Raw genomic sequence first — 26,620 nt, 5'->3', positions numbered from 1 at the left:
TAATCACAGCTGCTTTAGCAAAGGTCTGATTTAAAAGGTTTCTCTTTCTAAAAGGTCTCGTTTACTGGTATCTTCTTTTAATAGGTCCTCCTCTTGCTAATAGAACTAACTGGTCATTTGTTTAATGACTGGGGTGTTTAGAAAAAGATGCAGATGCTTGGTGTTTGACTTTTGCATCGCTTGTGAAGAAACTCTAGTAGCTGTAGACACATTTGCTAAACGCACACTGCAATTCTCTAGTAGTTAATTAAAGGGCTTCAGATCTTTTTCTCAATTATGTATCAATTACCCCTCTGCTCCGGTGCAGCTCTGTGCAGCTCCACAGGCCTGCCTGGTCTCTCCCTCTGTGAAACGACCTTTCTCTCTCTGTAGCTTTTAATAACAGAATCGAGCTGAGAAGGAGGCGGCGCTGGGGGTTGGAGGGAGTCCCGCTCCGTTTTTACAACTGCAGGATTTTTCTTTTTTTTTCTTTTTTCTTTTTTCTTTTTTTAAAATCCTCCTCTGTCCCACTTTTAAGCCTTTTATCCTCAAAATGGTTTGACAGAGAGTGTATGAGGACACGCTGCTCATCTGAGAGTCATCCGCAGTATGCAATCAACACTGTAGTAATAAGTACAAAGAATGCAATTAAAGTTCTAATAATGTTTTTATTTAAGCTCCTTTCTCACATTGCTTTGGCTATCTGCAGTGGCTGCTGCTTCATAAGGGCAGGTCAGGCAGAGTACCACCGTATACAGTATATCAACTAATCTTCATAAAGTCCTCATTCACAATGTTAAAATCTTTTGAGTGATGAAACAATAAGGCAGTGTGCACACTGAGTTATTATTGCACCTATTGTTCAAAAATGGGATGTGCAACTAGAACTATCAGAGGTCTGTTGGGGCAGGAATCACGCTGCTCCAGGATCAGTGGACATGACAGTAAGCTGTTAATGACAGGGTTGCCAGATTGAAGTAGTTTACCATGAAAAATACTCTGCAGCCTCCAAGATTGTGTTTTATAACAAATAATCAGACAAAAATCTATTACATTTCCACGAACAAAGTGTAAGTGCGTACAGTCTGTCTAAATGTGTGTCCTTTTTTTCCAATGCCCAGAATCTTTTGTGTGTTTTTTTGACATGTAGTCGAGCTGAAAATTTTGTGAAAACCTGGAACCCTTGGTTAATGATATCAGCTTTTCTGTGTGTGCCTTGCTGGCGATGGGAAACACAACTGCTGTATCGTATACAGTTAAAGAAAGGTACATCTAAAACCGCTCAAAACAAGTTGCCAGACTGTATGCTGGATGTCTGGATGTTGTCGACTTTCAATTTGGCTATTATGAGGTTACTCTAACAATGATTAAAAGTCAAATATGATAGCCTCTTGACTTTTTTCTTAGAGTCTATGTTATTAATGCTGTACCCACCAAAATCTATGGCCATGAGCCGCTGATGACTAAGGTCATGTTGCTAGCTAAGTGTGCTTAAGTGGATATTAATCAATTCATTTTATAATCAGATCACAGAAGAAAAGAGAAAATATCTTGAATATGTCCAATTTGAGTAGTAGCCTATTATAAGATTACGATAGGCTAATATGATTATTAAACCCAGTTTTAGACATTTTTGCTAAATTCAAACTTATTCTGTTGGTAGATTTTTCTCATTCTAAGCATGATTTCTAGAAAGAAGCAAAATTATCTGCCAGTAGATGAGAAAATTTAAAGCTTGAAATGTATTAAAGCTTCTAAAACAGTCTGAATAGTCTTACATTTGATTCATAATAATCTCATAAGAAATAGAAGATAAACTTGCCCATAGTCAAGATATTTTGACTTGCTTAGATCTTTTTTGCAGTGCATCTTGTACAGTATGACAAGTAATAATCTTAAAAGCTGAAATCACAGCTTTAAACTAAAATCAGCTTTATACATGCAGCAGGTTTACGCAGTGGCTGTCATTGATTGTAGGGACACAGATTTCCCTAGTATGTTTTTAGGTCTTGACGTTTTGGCCAAAATCCAGCAGACCTCACATCTCAGCAGATATTGTTAGCCTGGGTGTGCACTAAGTAATGGCATTTTGTGTAATGCCTGTGTGTGTGTGTGTGTGTGTGTGTGTGTGTGTGTGTGTGTGTGTGTGTGTGTGTGCGCGCTCCTGCTGTCACCTCAACCTTCATTACATAAGCAGGGTGGCCATATACAGGCCTCTGGGGAGGAGCGCGTGAAGGCTTTTGACATGTCTCATATACAGCCACACACACACACACACACACACACACACACACACACAGGTGGATAGGACATTCAAGGACACATGCACTCTATAATTGTCCATTTCAGCATGATTTTCCTGCGACTCCCACTGAATCACTGATTATACTACAGAGGGAGGTAAAGAAGAATGAAGTGCAATAATAAATGTTAATAAACAAGTTTTACTCCTGATGAAGGATCACAAGATATGTCACATGCAGCACTTCGCACACAGCAAAACACTTGCTACCCTAAAAAAAAATCTTCATGCTGTATATGCTTCGCATCTGTAGATGTCACTGTGCTGTCTGGTGCCTGAATTAGTTGTGATATTTTGGCAGGTCACTTCCCTTTTCCTCTGTGTGTGTGTGTGTGTGTGTGTGTGTGTGAGGGTGTGTACTGTGCAAGTCCAGTGTTTTAATCCTAAATACTTAGCTACTTGCCTAATTGAATTAATGATTTAGACCATTTTCTGTGACAGAAATAGCGAGCATGATCCAGAAATGCATGTATTTTCTTCAAAAGAGGTTCTTTTTCACTCTTGTGCCATCCATACATACAGGAACTGAAAATAGCCTAATTCTAACTGAGAAAGAGGCAAGGTCAGAAAAGAGAAAAATGCTTTCAGTTAAAGAAAGGAAGGGCAGTAGGTACGTAACATGAATCAGATGGAATGTATAGAGCAACTCTTTTGTCTGGTTGTTTGATGGAGAAAGAGGGTGAAGGCACAGGAGTGTGAAAGCACATTTTTTGCAGTAGTCCTAATGCCTGGGTGAAAGCCTTAATCCAGTATTATACCTGCTGTGGATTTGGGTGTGGGATTACTCTGCTCTGTGTGGCTGGCTGGGGAACTGGCACTGGGCATGTTAAATAAAGCTTCCTGAATGGTGGACAAGGTCTGTCTGTCAGTCTGTCCATCTGTCAGTCTGTTTGTCTCTCCACTGTATTTGAGTGTCCGCAGTATTTGACTGTATTCGGCGATCTGATATATCAATATTACAGTAAATTATGTAAAGATACACTGAATATCACAGGTATTGTTAGTACTTTTATAATGCTGACCAGCTTCATGGTTACTAACTGTATTTTTGTACCCACCTAATAATTAATATTCTCTAGAGATTATATTATATTATATTATGTTATATTATATTATATTATTAGTGATTTTTTTTCTCAATCTGCAATTAAACTTGTGGCCTTTGTCATTTTTAATGTTTCTTTAAGGTAAGAAAATGCATTCAAATAATGTAATAGATCATTACCTAATTTAATATTTAACTAATTTGCATCTCAGAACTCTGTTTTTCAAAAAATGGAGTAAAATTAAAGGAACTATTTTTGTTTTAGTGTAATAAATGACCCATTGTTCAGACCTTCTCATAACAGATTATCAAAATATTATATCAAGGAACTATTAGAAAAAACAACACCATTAGCATTCACATGTATGATAAGTGTTAAAACTTGAGGATATTAAAAGAATCCCCTATGTCAAAGTCTGGCTTTAATATGTCTGAAGCAGTGTGTGAAATGACTTGGCACATTTTTCAGTCATTTTGAAGAAATAGTGATAAGCTTAATGCTCAGCTTAATAACCATGAATCATTTTGAGATATAGGAAAATGTCTTTACATCAAACAAAATATCAGTGAAAAGTGCATTAATGTGAAATTAATGTACTTGAGATAAAAGCCTAAAAATAAAATATATTTATCAATTGTCCACTTTTACATATTGAGGAGAGTATGAAATGTATACAAGGATTGACCATTTTCAACTGGCCTTAAATGTGGCTGATTTTGATGGCACTTTGTCAATAAATACATACATATCAAGTATTGTGATGTGATATTTTTTGCCATATTGCTAACTCCGGTGTGTGTGAATGCAGTGTCACACCAGAGTACATACTGTCAAATGGAGTTCTCGTTTCACACATTACCATGTTTTAGTGCATGCTGTTTTTTGAGATATTGTTCTCATTGGAATAAACTTAAAAACATATAAATACATATTAGTTAAGGTTTTCTCATTGACAGTGCATTTTCTCATTTGTTCAGCTTGCTTTTAAGATTTGCCTCTTGTTGTGTGTTAAACAGTAGGTCTGGATTTGTGTGCATGGTGTGGTTGCATTTTGCAGAAGCGTGAACATGCTTGCCAGGTGTGTTTGGTGCCACAGGCAGGATGTTCAGGTACAGGTACAGTCAGTGGACTTCGAGCTGGCCAATGGGGCATGTGCTTACAGTTATGAAACGTAGTCAGAGCTCAGTGCTCTCAGCTCCTGGACTTTGGCTTGCTTGCTTGGTAACTGCAAACTACAAGGCCAAAACTGAGCCATCAATCAACAGGCTCTCAGCTCGCACGTATCAAAGGCCCAGTTGAGGTCCAAACGTGAGGTTCTTTTGCACTCAGTTATCTGCAAAAATCTTTCCTGGGTCCAACTACCAACACATCCATTGCCCGTCCATCCACACACCCATCCAGCCAGATGGGCTGGTTTGAAATTGCTGATCTCCTGGGATTTTCACACACTGCAGTGTCTAGAGTATACCCAGAATGGTGCAAAAAAACAAAAAACATCCAGCGAGCAGTGGTTCTATCGGCAGAAAGCCTTGTTGATGAGAGGTCAGAGGAGAATGGCCAGAGTGGTTCGAGATGACAGGAAGTCTAGGGTAAGTCAAATAATCACTCTTTACAACGAAGGTGATCAGAAAAGCATCTCAGTATGCACACTGTGGCAAAGCTTGAGGCAAATAGGCTACAATTGCAGATCTATTTATCTATCGGTCTGTCTCTGTCTAATTGTAATTGATTTGATTCTTTCACATGCTTTTAATAAGCCATTGTTACTGTAAAGTCCTGTGAGATTCAACTTCTGAACTTAGAGAGTGTGAGACAGAGAGAGAAAGCAAGCGTGTGTGTGAGTGAGAGAGAGAGAGAGAGAGAAAGAGAGAGAGTGCGATGCACAAAAACGAAACGGGTAGCCTTAGAGGGGTGGTGATGGACAAAGACATGAGGATTCTGACAGAGAAGACAGATTTGATGGGAAGACAGACAGACAGGGATTGTAGGATTAACCTGAGAGAAAGTTAAGACAGCGTGAGAGACAGAGCCCAAGCAAGAAAAAGACAAAAGGTGTGTCAGATGGAGAAAGACTATTAAAGTGTGTGTGTGTGTGTGTGTGTGTGTGTGTGTAAGAGAGACAGAGTTAAAAGCAAAGATCTCATGGCCTATCATTCTGTAATATAAACACAGCTGCTTTTGTGCAGGGGAGATAAACTTCACTTTACTGAGAATTGAACAAAAACCATTAGGACCAACACACACACACACACACACACACACACACTTGTCAGAACAGGGGTTGTTGGGAGTTCTTGTGTTTACAGAGGAGTGAAGTTTCTCTCCTGTTTTCTTTCTTCAGGATTATATTCTTGTACACCAGATAAGTGTGGAATGTAGTTGTTGTTCCTAAACTTCACCTATTTTGGGAACTTCAGCTATTCAGTGTACTGACTTCTTGACTTCTTCTTCATTTTTGAGTGTCATAATAAATGCCACTAACCTATAATTAGCCACTTATCCACTTTGGGAAAGAGTCTTTTTTTTTTTTTTGCATTCCTGAGGACACCACTATCCTGCAGTGGGTAGCTCTGCTGTCTCACAACTCCAGGGTCCCTGGTTTGACCTTGACCTTGGTGTAATTTGTGTGTGCGGACATTCACATGACCTCCCTATCTGCTCATTGGTTTTCTCTGGGTATTTTGGCTATTTCCCATCTCCCAAAACTTGCCAGTAAGTGGACTGACTACTCTAATTTGCCTCTAGGTGTGAATGAGCGTGTGAATGTGTGTACTCATGGTGCCCTGTGATGGATTGGTGTCCCATCCAAGGTGTATTCCCACCTCATGCCCAGTGTTCCCAGGATAAATTGGTTACTGAAGATACATTATTAAAAGCTATCTGTACTCTTTCTTTCCATTTAACATTCTTAGGTTTGTCTGGCTAGGTAAAAACCCTACAGCAGTGGCCCAACAATAGAACCCCTTAATGAAGCTGGAGCCATAGACTGTGCAAAGAGCCCTGACAGTTTGGTCCAGTTGAGAGATTTTAATTGTATGTTTTCGGGTTGTTCGTCCATGTGTCCGTCTGTGTGTCCTTCCAAGATTATATATTATTTAAAATTTGGAATTGATCCAAACAAGTTGAAATGTCTGAAAATGTTTTTTCTTCAAAAGCTTCCTTTCTGTTTGAAGTACATTTTAAGGATATTAAGGAGACTAGACTTGTTGCAGCAGAGGCATCCCTGTCGATGCCGTTGACATTGAGTTCTACTTGTTTTGTATTTCATTTTTTTCTTGACTGCTTTAAGTTCAGCAGGAATTTATTGGAAGTAGATGACGCCATCTAACCACATGTACAAATCAGAATTAGGAATGTGCTCACGTCAGAAATCGATGTAAGTTCCTTTCCTGCTAACTCCATATACTTCAGCTTGGGTTTTTCTTCCTTTTTTGAGTGCCAGATGTGGTTGAATGGGGACTTAACACATGTAGAAACTACACTTGTATACAGGTAACAACCTGTGCTTTACGATTGGATGGAATCATTTTTTGGAGGCAGTCATTCGGATTTGTTGCTTTACTGCATTCCACCTAAATTGCATAGAGTTGAGAAAATGTTGCTCTGACACAGCTCTGGCTTGCTGCTGTTGCTGGAATCACAAGTACATTTTGTGCACTTGCATAGAAAATGCACTTGTCACTTGCTATCATGAGCACAGGGTTATAGTTTTTAACTACATTCACCTGCCACTTTATTAGAAACACAATACTAATACTGGAAATACTGAACTGTTGACAGAAGGCAGGTTGGAGTCATGCTGTTGACATCAAATTCTGACTTTTGTCATTTTGCAGCAGGAATCAAGATTCATCAGATCAGGTGATGTTTTTCCAATCTTCAGTTGTTCAGTTTCGGTGAGTCTGTGCTCAGTGTAGCCTCAGATTACTGTTCTTGGCTGATAAGAGTGGAACCGATGTGGCCCACTCCTTTTGTAGCCGATAAGCTTGAAGGTTTGGCATGTTGTGCGTTCTGAGATGCTTTTCTGCTTACCATGGTTGTAAAGAGTGGTTATTTGAGTTACCATACAGTAGCTTTCCTGTCAGCTTGAACCAGACTGAACATTCTCTACAGTCTTATCGACAAGGCATTTCTACCCATAAAACTGCCACAACTGGATGTTTTTTGTCCTGTATTCGTCCTCTTGACCTGTATTAGTATGATGTTTATGCATTGTGTTGCTGCCACATGATTGGTTGATTGGATAATTGTATAAATAAGCAGGTGTACAGGTGTTCCTAATAAAGTGTCTGGCGAGACTGTAGTTACATTGTAGCCAAGGATATAGATTTCTAGAATGTATTCTTGATAAATTAGATGACATACCATTAGTACTACAATTTTTTTTAAACATATGAAAACAATTTGACTGTTACTTCACTCTTCTCGGACTTCTTACCTATCCAGTGGTTTCTACACAGCTGCTGTGCCCTGATATAAGAAGAGGAATTGCTTTTTAGGTCTATGCGAAGAAATGGGAGAAGACCCTCTCCTTTCTGAAAGCCTAGCAGTCTGAGGTGGCGTCTGGTCTCCGGCTAAAAATAGACCTAAAATCTGCATGTAAAGTTGCCTGCAACACGGAGACATAAGAAAAGAAATGGAACAAGAGCAAAAATCTTTGAAGGAACTACAGTGACTTACAGCGAGTTTCTTTCTGCAGAGTTGCCTTGGCTACTGCGTCTCTTGTGAGCTGTCATCGATTGCCCTAAACTGTCCTAGCAACAGACAGGCAGATGGCATAGCAACCGGGAGAGAGGGAGACACTTGGGTCAAGGTTTGTCTATAGTGTTTGTTGAGTTTTTAAAACTCACTTTAAATGAGATATTTCAGTGAAATATTTGTACAATGTCCTGATGTTCTATTACATGCATATATCGAGCATCCCATCTCCCCCCCTGGATACATTCTTCTGGTTTTACTCAGTTAACACTAAGAGCATGTTTAAAAATGTTCTGAATCAGAATCTAATGGGGTTCATGCATTTTCTATAGTATCCCAGTGGAGAAATTATCATTGAGCAGCAGAACATTTGTTGCTAAAAGATGTCATTGAGAATACTGTTCCTCACCTGGTTCATGACCTCCTGAAGTGTCTCATGTGACTCATCTACCGAGGTCACTTCACTGACTTATATTTAAAACACTTGTCCTTGCACCACATTATCTGTGCACCTTGGTTTATAACTACACACCCATGTCTTCAACATCTCTGAGATCTGAGCATGTTCTTTCTGCTTCAGTGTCCAAGCTCCTCAGTGGTTGATTGAGCTTCCTCCTGTAGACTGAGCAACCTGGTGTGTCCATTCCTTCCACAAAAGTCTAAAGGTCCGTCTCTTCAGACAGTATCTAGGATAGCAGTTCCTTGTAGTTGTTTGTGCTGCCATTTTTTGATTATGTACTTGGTTACATTTTGGATTCATTTTTAGATAGCAACCATACCTCTCCACACTTGTACAAGCCAGCGTTAATCTGTAATCTTTCAGACTATTACTCATTACAGAATCTCTTGGTGCTTTATTTTGTAGTATCAGTTTGATATCATCTTTTTGTAATTTTTGTAAGTTGATCTGCCAAATGACTGCATGTAAATATAAATGTAAACAACACGCAGCAGGTTTGTATGGGATGAAACAGCTTGCAACCTAGTCTATACTGTAGTGCAAACCAACCAACCACAAAACATCCAGTTCATAATAGTGACCAATGCTAAAAAAACTAACATAAAAGAAAGTGAAAATGAAAACATTTAGTACAAAAAAGTCATTCAGTGTTCAGGAGCCAAGGGAGGGGTGGCATACTCTCTCCCTTGTCAGTCACAGTGATGCTAGCTAATCGTGGGTCTCCCTTAGCTTAAGTATGAGGAAGAGGGCAGATAGCACTTTTGACTGAGTGTGTTATGCTGTTCAGTGATGCAGCATGACCAGCAGTTCAAATAGATGGAGGTGTGGCAAAATTTGTAACACTGTCATGTCATATTGCACCTAATTCATAAACAAATATAATTTATATAATTTATATTACATTACATGAAATGTAATGCAAGTTAGGGCTTAAACATTAGTGCATTTTAAAATGATGTGTGGAGCACTAAAATGTACATATTTTAACAGATGACTCATGGAAAGGATGATTCAGACATGAGATGTTGAATGGATTCACACATTAACACAAACATAAGATTTTTTTTGTATTTGAACGATTATATTTCAAGGTCAAGTGTAGTTATAGTGCACTAGGATAGATAAGAGTGCTGTTTTGTATGTACTGTAAAGGTATTATTAATGACAAGTCACTTATCTGAAACATGCATATAGATTGTTGTGAAGGCCTCTTTATCTTGTTAAAAATGTCTTTGTCCTTTTTTTTATGCTCATATATGTAAATATATCATCAAATGGCATCATCCAGGAGGGCCTGGTTAATTACTTGAGTTTATTTAGTATTAAATGAGGCAGAATGTTAAACTGTGTGGTGCTGTGATCCTCCTGGACTGCAGCATCCTGCTGTAAACAAACACATTTCATTATTAATGGCTTCACATGTTCAGTCAAACAGTCATAAAAAGTGTGAAGTGGGAGGAGTTTTTTGGTGTAATACACTTGTACAGGGGTATTAGGCCATGGGGAAGTAGGAGGTACATACCGTCTGTCTGGTCTGCTCTCATTACTCTAGTCAGGTTAAGTGAGAAATGAAACTGCCACCCACAACTGCTGAGTCAGGAGAAACACTGCCTGTGTGTGTGTGTGTGTGTGTTTGGACATGTTTTTATATCTTGGTGGGGAACAAATGTTCCCACAAGGATAAGAATATCTGACAACAGTTTTCACCTTGTAAGGACATTTGGATGTTTGTTTGCTTTTTTTTTTCTTTACATAAACTGCAGCTTTTTTAATTAAAAAAAAGTCACAATGTTTCCTTTTGATTACTAGTTAAGGTTAGGGTTAGATTTAGGTGCCAGTGCAAGGTCCTCACTCACAAATATAGACGAATGTGTAAGTGTATGTGTGCGTGTGTGTGTGTGTGCGCTTGTGTTTCTGCATGTGCTTGTCTTATCTATTGCACAGGCTCCGGTCCCTCCCTCTGCAATGTTGCAGAAGTAAACTTTGTAACTAACTCTTTGGAACTGTGGTTAACTTTCTCATTGATTCTCTTCACAGAACTCTAAGAACTCGGGCCAAAACCAAGGCTGATTAATACTCGCCCCCTGTTGCCCCATTTATTAACATGTTTAATATAACACAGGTGATGATATATCTAGAAGGACAGCATATTAACCTTTTCATTTGCTATATACTGTATGCTCTTTATTTATTTGCTATAGATACTTAGAGTACTAGTATAAAGTAGTAGAGAGATTTATTATGATTCTAGCCATGTCACAAGTATACAGTACAACAAACGATACGTTCTCAATAGCCTTTGTGCAGTGTGGTAGAGAAAGTGACAAGATAATCACCAGAGAGCATGTAGTATAAATTAGGGAATGTTACAGTTCAAATAGACAACAAAATACACGAGCACAATAAGTACAACCCAATAAATGTACAAAACAGTACATACAGTAAACAGCATCACAGTGATGGGAATGGTGTGTGATGAATGATGTCCTTATCAGCTAGCAGCACAGAAGTAATTGTCCATATGTAACATTCCCTGAGTGTTATGAGTCCAGTGCATATTGCACCCTTCCTGTATGACAGTGCATAGTGACATTCCTGAGGAACATATCTATGAATATGGTTAACTAAGAAATAAGAGATGATGTATAAATAGTACACAGGTGATGGGGTTTGTGCCCAGTTAATTCCCTCAGCTGTATGCTCTGGGTTTCTCTGTTTTTACTCTTTGCTCCTCTCTTAACTTTTACTTATTATAGTAGAAACTACAGAATTAAGATCAGTTAGCAAACAGTGGTGCAGGTATACGTCACACCAGTCTTCATAAACCATCGTAATGCACACTTTATTGCTTTCCCTGCCCTTACAACTCATGATGAATAATTATCAGTGTGCTGCTTTCTGTCTCCAGGACACTCCTGGCAACTGCAGCTGCTCAAATCCTGCACGTCCTCCTTCCAGTGCCATGAGGGACAGTTTCAGTACATAGTAATGTAATAATATAATAATTGTGGTTTTCTCAGAACACGTTTGACGTAATCGCCTGCAAAACAATAAGCAAAGGAACGTGCAGCCATGCTCGCAGGTAGTACAGTGTGTCTTTAGAAATATATGAATAATATGCAGCGTCAGTCATGATGGCTGCCTAGAAGGGGAAGCACCAGTCATGAAAGAAGTGAAACCGCCCAGGTTTTCAGGCAAAGAGCAGAAATAGTTTGTGACTCAAACAAACAAAGCGTGGTTGCCATGCCGACAGGCATCTATAAATAGCATGCAGCGTTTGTTTTGCGAGCGCTCTGCTGTCCCCCAGTGAGCATCAGAGACTCGAACGGCCCTCGCCGAGATTCTGGTTAACAAGCCTTTCCTCTGAGCAGTTTAGGAATGCGTGCGGATGGGTGGAGTGAGATTAAATGGTCATCGTATGCACGTATTCACACATACAGAGAAGAGGTTTTCCTCTGCTTAGTGAATAATTAACAAATTCATGTTAGCTTGTGTCTTAGCTGCTTCCTTGACATTTAGCATGCTGTAGATTTTGACTCTAATATTCACGTCACTGGAAGTTAACTTCGATTAAGTTAACTTCAGATTAGAGCGGCAATTCAACACTACAGGAAGTAGCTCTCCAGAAGCAGGGCTAGGTGGCTAAGCACTGACATGTCATCCCAAAACTGACATACTCCATGACCTTTAAGCAATGTATCATCGATGGGCCAAATAGTACGTTCAACTAGATTATTTACAAGAGTGGTCACAGCCTGGTTTAAAGAGGAAATGTGGCTTGAATGTTTGCTAAATGGATGTGGACCACGACAAGTGGGCAAAAAAGTTAATGGTACAATTTTTTGGTTTTAAAGTAGCACTTTATAATTTTTAAAGCCCTCTGCTGGCCAAAAGAAATGACAACAATTACAAACTGTCGCCTGCCTGCCTTAATCTACAGGTGCCTTCTGTTAAAACTGTGTATGCCTCGTATGTGGTCTTTTTAGGATAAAGAGAACAGCTGTGAGGGTGAGGCTGATTTCTGGGCCAGAAAAATGTAATAAGACATTATTCAAGAAAGAAATGATGAAGAAATGAAAGATCCACTGCGTTGCAGTATTACAAATCACAATTTTTCTGATTTATTTATTTATTGTACTCCTTCTTCAGAGGACAATAAGGACTATAGTTCCATTTTGATTGGACTAGTAAAGCCACTCCTAAGACAGGGATGGAAAAAATGAAACAAACTGAATAGACAGCAAAAAATATTTTTAAAGAACAACTAAAGAAGGAGAAAAAATAGAAAATTATGATGCAAGTGTGCATGCATACATTAACAAATCCAAAACAAAACACAGTTTGAGAGCAGAACAGGAACGAACACATCAGAGAAAAAAATGAAAAGAAGAAAAAATACAAAAAGAGAAAAAACAATACAAGAGATAAACAGTCCTCCCGATTGTATTGTTTTCTTTGAAATTATATGATTATAGCATGTCTAGAAGCACCCTTAAATGACACCTTAAACTGGCGGTTATTCCAGTGTGGGTTGGTGTGGGAACATTCAATGACGTGAGGTTCCATGCGGTGATTAATCTTTTCCGTTTAGTCCAAAATGTCAGGTTACGACATTAAAAGGTACATAGTGTGTAGTATATAGTTCATTGATGCTCTGAGATGTGGGCTATCGTGTTCGGTAAACCCAGAAGACCTCCATCACATCCTATATGATCACAATACACCATTTACATGGATCCCACTTGTTGCTCTAAAATGGAAAATCACTAGCTGTGATCACTGCCCATTTGCATGTTCATGCATTCTTTGTGTACATAGGAAGAATTTCCTGAAGTTTGTGTTGCTCTGTCTGTGTTTGGCAGGGAATGGTGAGAACAGCTGGAGCCAAGCAGACACAGATGTGGACAGACAGAGTGGCACTTGCAGACAGTCCCCTCACAATCCAGTGCGAGAGATTCATACAGACGTGCTAACAGCTGGACCCTGAGCTTCCCTAAACAGCTACGTGGTACCTGGACACAGCCTACTCGTCTCCTCTGTTTGGGTATGGCAGCAAAGTTTTTCTCTGCTATGCTGTCATAGTTGTATTTGGACCTGGAAGCTGGTTGTGGACAATTTTGTCCTCCAGGGTGTCCAATCATAAGCTCCTTTAATTAAGGACTATGATGGCCATTAATTGTATGCCCTGATGTGATTTCTGTTGTGTTCTTTATCTTCGTGCCTTACCCCTAACCCTTCCATATCGCTATAACGAGTAGCAGACTTGGGTATTGTTTATGTAATCCTTTAATTAGCTGCTAAAATACTACTCGGAATATGCAAGGTCTATGAAAGGTCTGTAGCTTATTTTACATTAAAATATGAATCCATGGAATTGGATTGTTGCTTGTCTAACTCATTAAGTACATATGAGAATGTGTAATAGTGGCAATGAATGAAGGCAAGGGTGCCAATACTTTAATCTTACAACCAATAGAGAAATAGTTTGTGCTACAAGAGTCTACCATTTGCCTGCTATGTGAATTCTGAATGCCAGTGTGTTGGCTATGACAGAAGTTCTGTATTATATTATATACTGCTAGGTAACTGGGAAATTATGAATACCATTGTCTCTGTTTTTTTCCCTTGTGTGTGTAATTGAAAAGTAAACTCTATAGAGATACATTCAAAACCCTCAGTTGTACTTCCTACACACTGTGAACTTATTGATTACTAGTTATTGATTACTCATTTTTACTACAAAATTACTACTGCAATTCAAATCCTAAAAGCACGAATGATACCGCAACTTAGCTGATTCAATGCTGAATCTCATACAGTCAAGCCTGGAGAATGTGTACAACACGGCGACCTTGTCCACATTCTTCTCAGTTTGTCACTATTTGCTAGATGAAGGGTTTAGTCATCTGGTCTGTAGGAGTTCAGTCAGATCTAATAGCTGTGAAATGCTGTGCTGATGGATGGAGTGACCCTGACTGACTCTGTGGCTGTGTATCGTGTTTTTTCTGCTCCTCCCTCAGTAGTAGTTGTGTGTTAAGCCGGGTGGCCAGAGGTCAATCCCTTCTACCTTCTGTGCCGAAATGTTTAGTGTAGCTATATTTCCCTTCATCTTCCACCTCTTTCTCATTCCGTCTTGCTTGCTGAGGGCTGAAACTGCCCTGTCTTTTCACCTTGTCCACCTGCTCTCTCTCTGAATTTGTTCTGGCCTTCACTATCAAACATAGTGAATTTCACTATTAAACATAGTCTAACTTTTCTGAACTTTTTCCACTCACAGAACACTTGGTTATTAAAAATGTCATTAGAGTCATTGACATTATTTGCAGCCTAATAGTTTTTTTAATGATTAATTTCATGAATCATGTGACCAGGTAAACAGGCTGTACATCTGTATTGAATGGCCCCAGTTTCACATTTTACTCATTTGCACACCTTCACGCTAGCCATGAAAGTCCCTTGAGAGTTGATGTAACTTTTCAGGTTTAATGTCCCATATGCAGAGGGGCATGGTGACTGAGTGGTTAGCACGTTTTGCCTCACACCTCTAGGGCTGGGGGGTTCGAATCCTGCCTCTGCCCAGCTTGCGTGGAGTTTACATGTTCTTCCCATGCTTTGGGGGTTTCCTCCGGGTACTCCGGTTTCCTCCCCAATCCGAAGACATGCGTTGTAGGCTGATTGGCATTTCCAAAATTGTCCGTAGTGTGTGTGCAGTTGTGTCCTGTGATGGGTTGGCACCCTGTTCAGGGTGTCCCCTGCATTGTGCCCTGAGTCCCCTGGGATAGGCTCCAGGCTCCCTGTGACCCTGTGTAGGATAAGCAGTACAGAGAATGGATGGAAATCCCATATGTAATGGATTTTGTGGAATTTAAGTTTTCTGCTTCTGCCTTCTCTTTACTTATGCTACTTTCTCAAAGTCTGCTGCGAAATCATTCTGAAATAGAGTACCTTGGACTTACCATTCATCTGACAAAGAACGTTGTACTCGACAAGAACAAGCAAAAGCTCCCTCATTTCTGAATTGCTCCATTTTCCAGACAGTTCTGCTTTTGTTTCTTAATAGGTGTTCTTCTTGTGATGGCTAATGTTTTGAAATCAGCTGCCTAAAAATTGGCATTTCAAATGTTTGATTGAGGTTCTCTGAAATATTATACTGTATATTGACATATAAGTATACATTCTTCCAGTGGCTTTTTATATAAGGATTCAAAGACACATCCATATTCTTTTCTATGGTCTTAAAGTCCTAGAGCTGCTCTGTAGGCCATGCCCACATTTCCATATATGGACAAAGACATGCCTCTGGTCTGCGACTGCATACAGACTTTATTGGATGAATAGGCATCAAGATGTCAAACTCCCAGTAATGTATTGGCTCTCACTCTTCATCTGACTTGTGTTCACACATAACACCTTACTGAATTATAAAAGTTGTGTACGTGTGTGTGCGCGTGTGAAAAGGGCTTTAGAGGAAAAAGTTGTCCACTCGGTGCTCTGCTGTGTGTGGGTGGACATTCTAAATGTGAACTGCATATAAATCTGATAACTCGTGGATGAAGGTCTTCTGGGTGTGTGGTGTGCTGTGTGTGTGTGTGCGTGTGTGTGTGTTGCACAGGGACTACACTGCATACTGGTTGTGGATGCAGCTGTGGTTGTGGGCAGCAGTGCAAAGATAAATCTGTCAGAGTGATAGAACTACTTTTACTTTTACTTCTGACAGTGATCTCTCCTGCTTTCTCTGTCCTTCTCTCCCTCCCCCCCCCCCCCTCCACCCCAATCACTTTCTCTGATTTCTCTATCTCTTTCTTTTTCTTTATTCTAGCTGAATGGAAATCAGTTCAGCCTCATTTTTTCCCTCATGCCCAGCCCCTTTGTCTTATCTGCCATCCTGTTTTATTCGTCTCCAGCAGCGATCACTGCCAGGAAAAAACGTTCATCTTCTGGAATGCTCTTGCACATGCTTTTTTTTTGGGGAGAGAACCTCCTGGTTTCTTTTTTTCATTATTTAACAGATCACTCATGCCCAGGTGTCAGACAGGTTGAGGATCACAGTTGAAGTTGCATGACTTTTGTATTGTGGTCACCATATTTGGGGCCGAGATTCTGGCTTTTCTGCACAGCGTGAATGTAACAAGAGATGAAAGATGGCTAAAATTACTCACTCACAAGAAATTCACAAGTAATAAGTGATCCTTATCTTCTTTACTCTGAACTGCTGATTTCATTTTACTTAGCAGAAAACTGCAGAGTGTAGAGTGCATTAAAGCATTTACATCTGAGTGAGTAAAGGATCCCAGGGTGTTTCATCAGAAGAGAAAAATTATAGGGAGTGTAACTTGATATTAAGTAACTAACTAACTTTGTCTAATATTAGTGATGCTTCCTGCTGAGATAAAATTCCTAGTAGTCCCATAACATAGCTAGCTAGCTAACATAGCTAGGAGGCAGTATGACAGGGAGGACTTGGTAGGGCAGTCGATTGTCAGTATAAATGAAAATTAATTTTCTTAATAAAGCACAGACACGGTAACTTCAATGCAGTCAATCCCCTATTCGGTCTCAAAATGGCAGCACTTATACATGTGATGTCACATGAAATGTAAGGATATAAACAATGAGAGTTTTAGGTTAGTAGATTGTTTGGTTCATTATAAATCTTACAGTTCTTGAATGTTTTCGAAACTAAGCTTTATTTCCTAAAACATTCAATCTGTCAGATTTCCTGGGTGTTCTGTAAATGTTAACGTCTATAACCGTTGTTGCTGTTGTAAGTTCAAATGGAATTTGTTCCATTGACATGGAAAGGCAAAATGAGTACTTTCACTGTTCAAATTGTTAAAGACTTTTAAAGACTTTGAGAAGACCTTTAAAGACTTTGACAAGACTTTTGCTTGGTAACTAGCATAAGCTAGTTAAGGCTGAGGCTGATTAGCTAGCTAGCATCTTGTGGTTATGTTTTTTCCCCACTAATCATGTAAAGGCATAGATACATTGAATACAAGACAAAAAAATCAGGAATATAAACATTTCCTTCAGAAAGACAGTAAATTAAGAAAAAAAAATCTCCATAACTAAAATGACAGTGTTTTAACAACTTAATCAATTGAGAATCAGTTGAGAAATGTGGACACTGAGTACAAGCTAGCTAACAGCCGACGCTATAAAATTAGTTCTTTAATGGAAAGTGGAAACAAGACAAAATCTTCAGTAATATGAACATTTCCCTCAGAAGTCATTGTAAATTATTGGGAGAAGACTTCATGCAGTTAAAATTACCCTGTAATAACAGTGTTGCTAGGCATCTGGAAAATATGGACAGTGAGGAAAGCTAATGATTTAGCTAGATAACAGCTGGCTGTTAAGTTCTTACAGATGAGTTGAAAGTATAGAGGCAGTGGAAACAAGACAAAAACATCTGGAATATCAACATTATTGAGAAAAAATGTCTGTGTGCAGTATTCCTGATGTGTTTTCTTGAAGATTTGTCCCTCAGGCCAGAGCTTACAGTAAGCTTTAAAGCAAACTGACTGGGTACTTAGACAGGGCCAGTGACCCTAATGACCCTAGTGACCATATCTGTCCCGTTATTCCCCCAATCCCAAAGAAACCACTCAGCCAAATACACACCCTTACTAAAACTAATATAGCACTGACATCGAAAGATATTTTAATCACAGGCTTTCACCTCAACACTTTTTCCATTTCTCAGTCTCGGCATACTCATTCAGTTTTCCATACTTATGATCACGTGTGTGTTTTTTTTTTTTTTTTTTACATCTCTTGCTCCTACTCTTTCTATCTCTCTTCTTCCTTTCTCTGTCTGCCTCTAATCGTTAAACAATGAGTTAATTACCTGCGCCAAGGCTTATGAATTTATTCATTTGGTGTGTAATTACCAAAGCCTTGCGGAGTGCTGAGCGAGAAGGTTTTCTTCTCACAAAGGGGCTGTTCACATCTTTAGTAAAGGAGCAAGTGTCCCTCTATCCATTAAAATACTTGTTGAGGAACAAGGTCAGTTCTGTATGCGTGTGCCATGCCATTCAGGTGCACTCATGACTCTCTGTCCTGTTTTGACTAGATGAATTTTGCTTTCATTTGCTGTTCAATCACAGATCATCAAAAAGCATTTTGAGTGTTTGAATTTGAAACCAATCTTATTTAGAGTAGCAACCTCAGCTGTCTCAGCTTAGTGATAGCTGTTTGGAGTCACTGAAAAGGAAAATATCTCTTCTTTGCGTGTGTGATTTTATTAAAAGGCAGAAAACCAGGCAGATATGTGCAGAGTGTAGTGTGCTGGATATCTGTACACTCAGGATTTCAATCGATTGACTCGTTTCCAGTTGGTCTGTGAAAGAGCTCCTTTGTGCATGACTCCTGCCTCACTGCAATGAAAGTCAGTACAACCCAGTTAGCAGTCCACTCTCATATCTGTGGAAGCTCACAGAAGGTCAGGAGTAGATTTTAGGGACGCCCAGACATTGCACGCTGTGTCTCCATTAGCCATTAGTTATGAGACATACAACACTGAGTGATGATCTTTAATATCTCCTGCTTATGTAATCCTCCATCTGCAGCTGCAGCATTATATCAGTGCATATAAGTGGTGGGAAACTCCACAATTTGCCCTTGAGAAAATTAGCTTATGAGTGTTTCATCTTTATGAAAACAAACCTATTTAGTATAATAATTCACTTCAGTTTTATTTCTATAGCACTTTTAACATTGAACATTGTCACGAAGCAGCTTTACAGAAATATATAAATTCAGGATATAAATTTTAAATTTATGAATTTATCCCTAATGAGCAAGCCAGAGGCAACAGGGGTAAGGAAAAACTCCCTGAGACGATATGAGGAAGAAACCTTGAGAGGAACCAGACTCAGAAGGGAACCCATCCTCATCTGGGTGACACCGGATAGTGCGATTATAAATAATTAAATTCCCTTCTAAACTGTATACTGTATAGTCAAAAAGTGCAATTGTGTAACCAAGAAAGATCATTATAGTTTACACATGAAGTCTGTTTTGTTGAAGTTATCAACTGTTCACTAATGGAGACTTGAGTGCAGAACTGTTAGTGGGAATTGCAGTCCTAAAGCTGTCAAAGCAATAGTAGTCATAAGCCATCATAGCAAAATTGTTTATATCAGTTGAACAGTTCCAACGCCATCTTCATGGTTTCTAAGTGGTACCATCCACAGTAATCTCCTGTCACTTTAGGTTGTCCGTGTGGGGCCGTCCTCAGCAGCAGCGAGTGGTTTCCAAATGATGAGAAATCCAACAAGAAGTATGGCGTCTGGATGGATCAGTCAGGTCCGGAGAGCAGGAGGGGTCAGGATCACTGGCATCTCAGGAATAGCATGTGTAGCTTGAGAGGGAGGGAGGGAGGTCGAGAGATTGTTAGGTATACTAATTGTCATTAATATAACAATTACTAATTGTTATACTAATGACAATTATAATGGGGGAGGGAGTGACAGCATCCAAACATCCCAGTTCATCACAACACTCTATGCCTGTGAACCATCCAGTTCTGCTCCTTTACCTAAGAAAAAAAATATTCATTAAAGGCTTGACTAAACAAATATGTTTTCAGCCTAGAGTTAAACACTGAGACTGTGTCTGAGTCTCGAACACTAATTAGAAGGGTGTTCCATAACTGTGGGGCTTTGTAAGAGAACGCTCTGCCCCTGCTGTAGCCTTCACTATTCAAGGTACCAGCAAATAGCCTGCACCTTTCGATCGAAGCAGGTGTGGCGGATCATCAAAGACCAAAAGTTTCCTCAGATACTGCGGTCGAGACAATTCAGTGCTTAGGTCAATAGAAGTATTTGCGAGTAATGCAAAATTTGATTGGGAGCTAATGCAGTGTGGATAAGACAGGGGTGATGTGGTCATATCTTCTGGTTCTAGTAAGAACTCTTGCTGCTGCGTTATGGACTAACTGGAGCTTGTTTATGCACCTACTGAAACATCCAGACAGTAAGGCATTACAATAATCCAATCTATAGGTAACAAAAGCATGAGCTTTTTTTGCATCATGTAGTAAAATTATATTTCTCATCTTAGCTATATTTCTGAGATGAAAGAAGGCTAGTAATATTATCTACATGAGCTTCAAATGAACGACTGGAGTCAATAATCACACCAGGGTCTTTTACTGCTGCACATGATGAAACAGAAAAGCCATCCAGAGATACTATGCAATCAGAAAGCTCACTTCTAGCTGCATGTGGTCCTAGGACAAGTATTTCTGTCTTGTCAGAATTAAGTAGAAGGAAGTTAATAAGCATCCAGTGTTTTAAAGTCCTTTACACATTCCTCAACTTTATTAAGCTGGTGTCTCTCGACTGGCTTCGCTGAAACATACAACTCTGGGTCATCAGCATAACTGTGGAAGCTAATACCATGTTTACGAATACCTTTACCCAGAAGTAGCATGTATAAAGAAAAAAGCAGTGGGCCTAAAACAGAACCTTGCGGAACCAAGTCAGACTTTACCTTAGTATGCGTAGTGAAGTCACCATTTGCATCTACAAACTGATTAAATAAGTTAGTTAAATAAGACCTGAGCCAGGAGAGGGCCGTTCCCTTAACGCCAACAACATTTTCTAGTCTATAAAGGAGAATAGTATGATCAATGACCAAAAGCTGCACTAAGGTCAAGCAACACAAGCAAGGAGACACAACCCTGATCAGAGGCCAGTAGTAGGTCATTTACTACTCTAACCAGCGCTGTCTCTGTGATATGATGAGACCTAAATCCTGACTGATACATTTCATAAATGTTATTCCTATGTAGGTATGAGCATAGCTGCTGTGCTTTTCTGCTGATCCTTTTCTAGGATCTTGGAGATAAAGGGGAGGTTTGATATTGGCCTATAGTTGGACAACTGACAGGGGTCGAGGTCAGGATTTTTAAATCAGGGGTTTGATAACTGCTTGTTTAAAAGATTTAGGTACATAGCCAAACTAAGGGAAGAATTGATTATTTTTAGAAGAGGTTTGATTGCTTCTGGAATTATCTATTTGAAGAAACATGTAGGTAAGGGATCTAGTATACAAGTTGATGATTTTGATGAGGAAATTAGTGAAATTAGTTCGGTGGGGAGTGAAACATTCTAATCGCTGATCTGTTATGGTTACATTATTATATACAGAGTTGGTTATCAAATTGTCTGATTTTAAATTTATAGTCTGAATTTTTTGCCTGATATTTTCAATTTTGTCCAAAAATTTTTTGAAGTCATTGCTGCTGTTGCATGTTGATGGTGTGCATGTTTCTGTGGTGATCTTATTCCTAGGTGATTTTGCTACAGTATTAACTAAGAATCTACGATTATAATACTTACTTAAATAATTACCAGACTTGATGTAGGTGGATCCAGCACTGAAGAAGGCACTAATTTGATGCACATGCTATATGATAGTATTATAGAAAAGTTAATGATTAGATTGAAGGCGTGGCACGGTGATGCAGCGGGTAGCTTTGCTTTCTCACATCTGCAGGTCCCTGGTTCAATACTGAGCTCAGGTTACTGGGTTACTGTCTGTGTGAAGTTTTGCGTGTTCTCCCATGTGTCAGTGTGGGTTTCCTTTATGGTTTCCCAAATGTCTGTGTATTGGCTAAGTATGATGAGTGTGTGGATGTATGTGTGCATAGTGCCCTGTGATGAACTGGTGTCCCATCCAGGTTGTATTCCTGCCTCGCGCCTAGTGTTCCTGGGATCCACTAGTGTAATGTGTGGTGATTGAAGGCAGGACTCAAGCGCGTAAACTTTTTTTTTTATTAGGGCAAATCCAAATGTCATAGTCAAAGTCCATAGTGTAGGTCAAAACACAGGCAGACAGCACTAAATTAGGATAATCCAGAAAACAGGAAACCAAGCAAAGGTTAAAACCAGGAAGTCGCAGAACTAGGAAATAGGACACTGGGAAACAAGGCTTGGACCTAATGCCACAGGGGCACGATAAGACTGCAAGATGACAAAAAGGCATAGGCAAACTAAGTAAGGGCTTAACACACAACGCACAACACATGCACAATCAGGTAACACAAATGACAGGTCAGGGGTGGAGACAAGACAGAAACCAAAACAAATGCACATGGCAATGTAAATACAAGCACATGCTGTAAACTCAAAACAAAATTACTTGAGAACAGTGCTTGTTGCACTCGGAACCACACCATGCACTGAGAGGAGAGATTTGTGACAACTGGGATGAAGCTGTTCCTGAAGATGAATAAATGAAAAATAATTATCTGAAGTTGGAAGATCACAGTTGACCTATAATTTTGTGCATAAACCATTTTTAAATCCATGAATATGCAGAACATACAAGCAGGAGCCTTCATCTTAGCAGAGGACTTTTACTGCAGAGTTTTATGTTGATGCCTCTCATTTAGACATCCTACTCTTTTTCTTCACTGTAGTGAACTTTGACCTAGCACATAAGGTGTCTCCTTTAACATTCGTCTCTTGTTGATCTAATATTTTTTCCCTTTGTTTCTAGTCTATATCCACTGCTGAGGAGATACATACATATGCTGAAGAGAAAGTAATCGTGGCTCTTGTGGTGCTGATTTATGTGCCTCTATGAATCCGCAAGGGCTCTTACACCCTCACTTGTTTCTTAACTAGATACAGATATCAACACTGGAGGAGGCAATGGCCCATTACTTTAGCCCAGGCTTCTGATTAGAGATTACTAATGTAGCCATAACTGCCTGACTACATATTATGACGCAGAGAATGAATGACCTGTATTTGAAAGGAAACTGGAAAGAAAACATTTAGCTACTGCCGGAGCTAAACTCATAGCTCACAGACCTAAAATGACAAAATTTACATTTATAGCATTTGGCAGATGCCCTTATCCAGAGCGATTTACATTTATCTCATTTATACAACTGAGTAGTTGAGGGTTAAGGGCCTTGCTCAAGGGCCCGGCAGTGGCAGATTGGCTGTGCTGGAATTTGAACTCACGATAAAATGACTAAACAGAGAAAGCATGCCTACTAAATGTACCATGCACTAAATCTTCCATCATTGCAGCTCAGCCATTGCCTTGCATACCATATGTACACTCTAACTCCTTTTATAGAGCACCATTTCTTTTGTTATAAAAGGATATCTAGTCTTACAGTATATGTCCTAATTTATGGATTTCTTTTGGAAATCAAGGTTTAAATCAGAATACAAATAGAGATATGTATATTTGAGGCATGATACAGATACAGTCATTGCATTAGACCCCTACACCGAAAACGTGAACCTCACAAACCTTTTCCACAAGTAACTACTGTATCTTACTCTGAAAATCTCTTCGTTTGTATGATGTCCAAAAGTCCTGTCATAGTTCTAAGAATCTTGTGTTGAAAGTGCAGTCAACTAATGAGATTATAACCTGAAGATTCTGTTATTTTTGGCCAACTAAGTGTCCAGTATATACATCAGACTGTTCATAAGGAGAGAATCTGATGCTCACACTAGGAAAAAATGTAAAGTGCTGTCCCATAATTGGGTTACCTGTCATCAAAATGAGTTATCCAGTATCCATCAGATGCTCCTTCAATATCCATTATGGAATATAACACACCCTTTAGCAGGTCTCAAATGGCTCCATGTGCGTAAAACTTTTGGTATTTGCTGTAGGACATACCATCATACCATTCCTGTACCTGGACTTTGTCAAGTTAATGTTGAGAATATATACACACTAATGATTCCAGGCTGTTTCGCTTGACTGTTTTGACTGGGCCTTTGACATGGACCAGTGAGTGGTTATGTAAGATCTAGCAGGAAATAGCTGCAGAGAGGATGGAATAAAAGCTGGAGTCAGGGAGATTCCTTGTGTTAGTGAGTGAAGGAAAGAATTCAACAAGGCTCTGGCAAGAGGAGAGCTGGCTTGTTTTTTTTTTTTTTTTTTTTTTTTTGCACAAAACGGAGTGAGAAAGAAAAACGTGCTCCAGACGCCGTATGCTGTTGAGGGAAGGAAAAGGCGGTGTGAACGTGGCCAGCGTGGGACTGTGTGAATGACTTTCTCGCCCACTGTCTTCCCGACATGCTGCCAATCGCTCAAGGCTTCCCTGACTGATGGGGCTTGCTGATTGACAGTTACTTCTGACTTTAGTGCCTTCCGTGGAGTGGAAGAAAGCTTAGCTGCTCTCTCTCTGTCACTCACCCCTCCCCCTCCCGGCCTATTACACAGTTTGTGGTTTCTTCTGTTCATGTCATCTGCTGTCTGTCTGCATCATCAGGAATGGACAGGATTCTTAATATATGGAATTGTGGTACAAAATGCTATTTTCCTCTGGGCGCTTCAGTTTCCTCCCACCTTCCTAGAACATGCCGGTAGGTGGATTGGTGACTCTAAATTGCCTGTACGCATATGTATCCCCCCTCACAGCTACTGTTTCTGGAATCGGTGGCTCCACCAAGACCCTGACCAGGATAAAATGGTTACTGATGATGTAATTTGTATCAAAATTTAAAAAAAAGGAATGTAAAATGCTCAAGTGATTTCTGTCAATTAAAGAACCGACACATGCACTAGAAGTGCTGTCATGAAGGTATTATTAGAACAGATGTATTAACAATAACCCCTATTCATTTCATTGGGGTTTGCTCACTGACCTCCACAAGGAAGTTTAGAAGGGAGTGAGTTGTCATCTTTGTTTTATAAAGAACATAATTTCAGCCAGTAACCCAAATTGCAGACGCTGGAAACACACTAGAAATACAATGCATTAATAGTACAGTTTGGCACCAAGGTAGTGCATGAACCTTGATATAAAAGCCATGAGACGGAGAAAAGGAAACTGCTTTATGCTCTTTGTGCCACAAAAATACCCATAAAGACCAAATGGGACTTGGAACAAACAAATCATGCTAACTATGAATTAGAGAGATTTGGCAAGAACATAAGGCCATTTAATGGATTTTATACTGTTTCACCAGGTGGTAGTTTTGAGTCTAGCAGTCGAATGGATAGAAATTCTCTGGGAGAACCAAAGAACCAAAGACATTAAAGACAGGGAGGAAATGGAGACAGTGCATGGATTGATATGTTTCCATTCAGCATGTTGCAAAAAACATTTTATGACATGTGCTTAATAAATTTTTAAAAGATCTGACTTGGTCAGTATTGTCTTTTATTATTTATACCTTTTGCTAGCTAGCAATTCTACTAGCTATGTTACTCTTTCACCAAAACTCTCAAGGACTGAATTTTTTTGGATAATATTATGAACAACACTTAAAGTGAGCTTAAAGAGTAGCAGATGAGTGTTTGGTCAGCTTATCCTTCAAACTGTGGGCACATTTTCTTTACAGAAGAGCACACTGAATTACCTGAAAAGATCCACATTGTTTTATTAATTTACCACCTATTTAAAATTGTCTTTTGTTTTTATGTTACATTCTATTACATTTATCAGCAAAGAAAAAAAACACTATTACCTTCTTCATTCTGCATTTCCTATTACTGATGTTTTTTAAGGCAAGTGTTGGTGTTTAAAGGCAGTGGTCTAGACTCTAATGAAAACCCTCCATGTCAGACGCTTCTACTTAGTTAAAATTTGGCAACCTTGGAGGACAGGTGCAGGTGATTTGTATAACCTAAATGGCAATTCCAGAAAATCAGCTTAAGCACATGAGTAACCTAAGTCTGAATACGAGAAACTTTCCCAGCGTAATTATTGAAGTAACTTTCGGACTTAATTTGCCTACTCTAAATATAGCCCTTGGTACAATGTTAGCTATCATCCTCCAGAATGCTAACATTAGCAACTGAAGTGGTACAACCGGTCTCATGTCTCCCTTACAAAATGTATATCTGTATATTCAAAATACTTTTTAAACTTTTCTTTTTTATAGCTGTGCACTTGGTTTGCACTAGCTTTCACTCTCTTTATCTTTAATATCTCTCTGTCAGTCTCTCTGACCCACTGCAGACATGACATAAAATACAGAGATCAGCAGAGTGTCTCTCTGTGATCGAGTGATTCAGCCTTGTACATTCTCTCACACACACACACACACACACACACTATACTACACTACACTACACATGCACACCCCCACACACAAACTAGTGAGGGCTCTTGAGACGGGTATTTTTAGAATGCGTTGGCAG

General features: G+C 39.4%; 1 protein-coding gene across 5 annotated transcripts in view; it reads left to right on the top strand.

The window, feature by feature from the left end:
- Positions 1-26,620, top strand: part of atxn1a (ataxin 1a) — a 102,052-nt gene that overhangs the window by 13,886 nt on the left and 61,546 nt on the right. For 3 of the 5 annotated variants that reach the window (XR_003403657.3, XM_053228379.1, XM_026929690.3), the window contains exon 2: positions 13,348-13,529. The exons of 1 other annotated variant lie outside the window; for it this stretch is intronic. The gene's annotated coding sequence lies outside the window, so the exon portion shown is untranslated. Of the gene's footprint in view, positions 1-8,026; positions 8,141-13,347; positions 13,530-26,620 lie in introns of all 5 variants that reach the window. One more of the 5 variants, XM_053228378.1, reaches the window with a different exon arrangement.

Source organism: Pangasianodon hypophthalmus, chromosome 23, assembly GCF_027358585.1.
Source record: "Pangasianodon hypophthalmus isolate fPanHyp1 chromosome 23, fPanHyp1.pri, whole genome shotgun sequence".
In the NCBI taxonomy this organism is placed as follows: Eukaryota; Metazoa; Chordata; class Actinopteri; order Siluriformes; family Pangasiidae; genus Pangasianodon; species Pangasianodon hypophthalmus.
The sequence above is the reverse complement of the archived record's forward strand: the minus strand, read 5'-3'. Positions and strand labels throughout refer to the sequence as shown.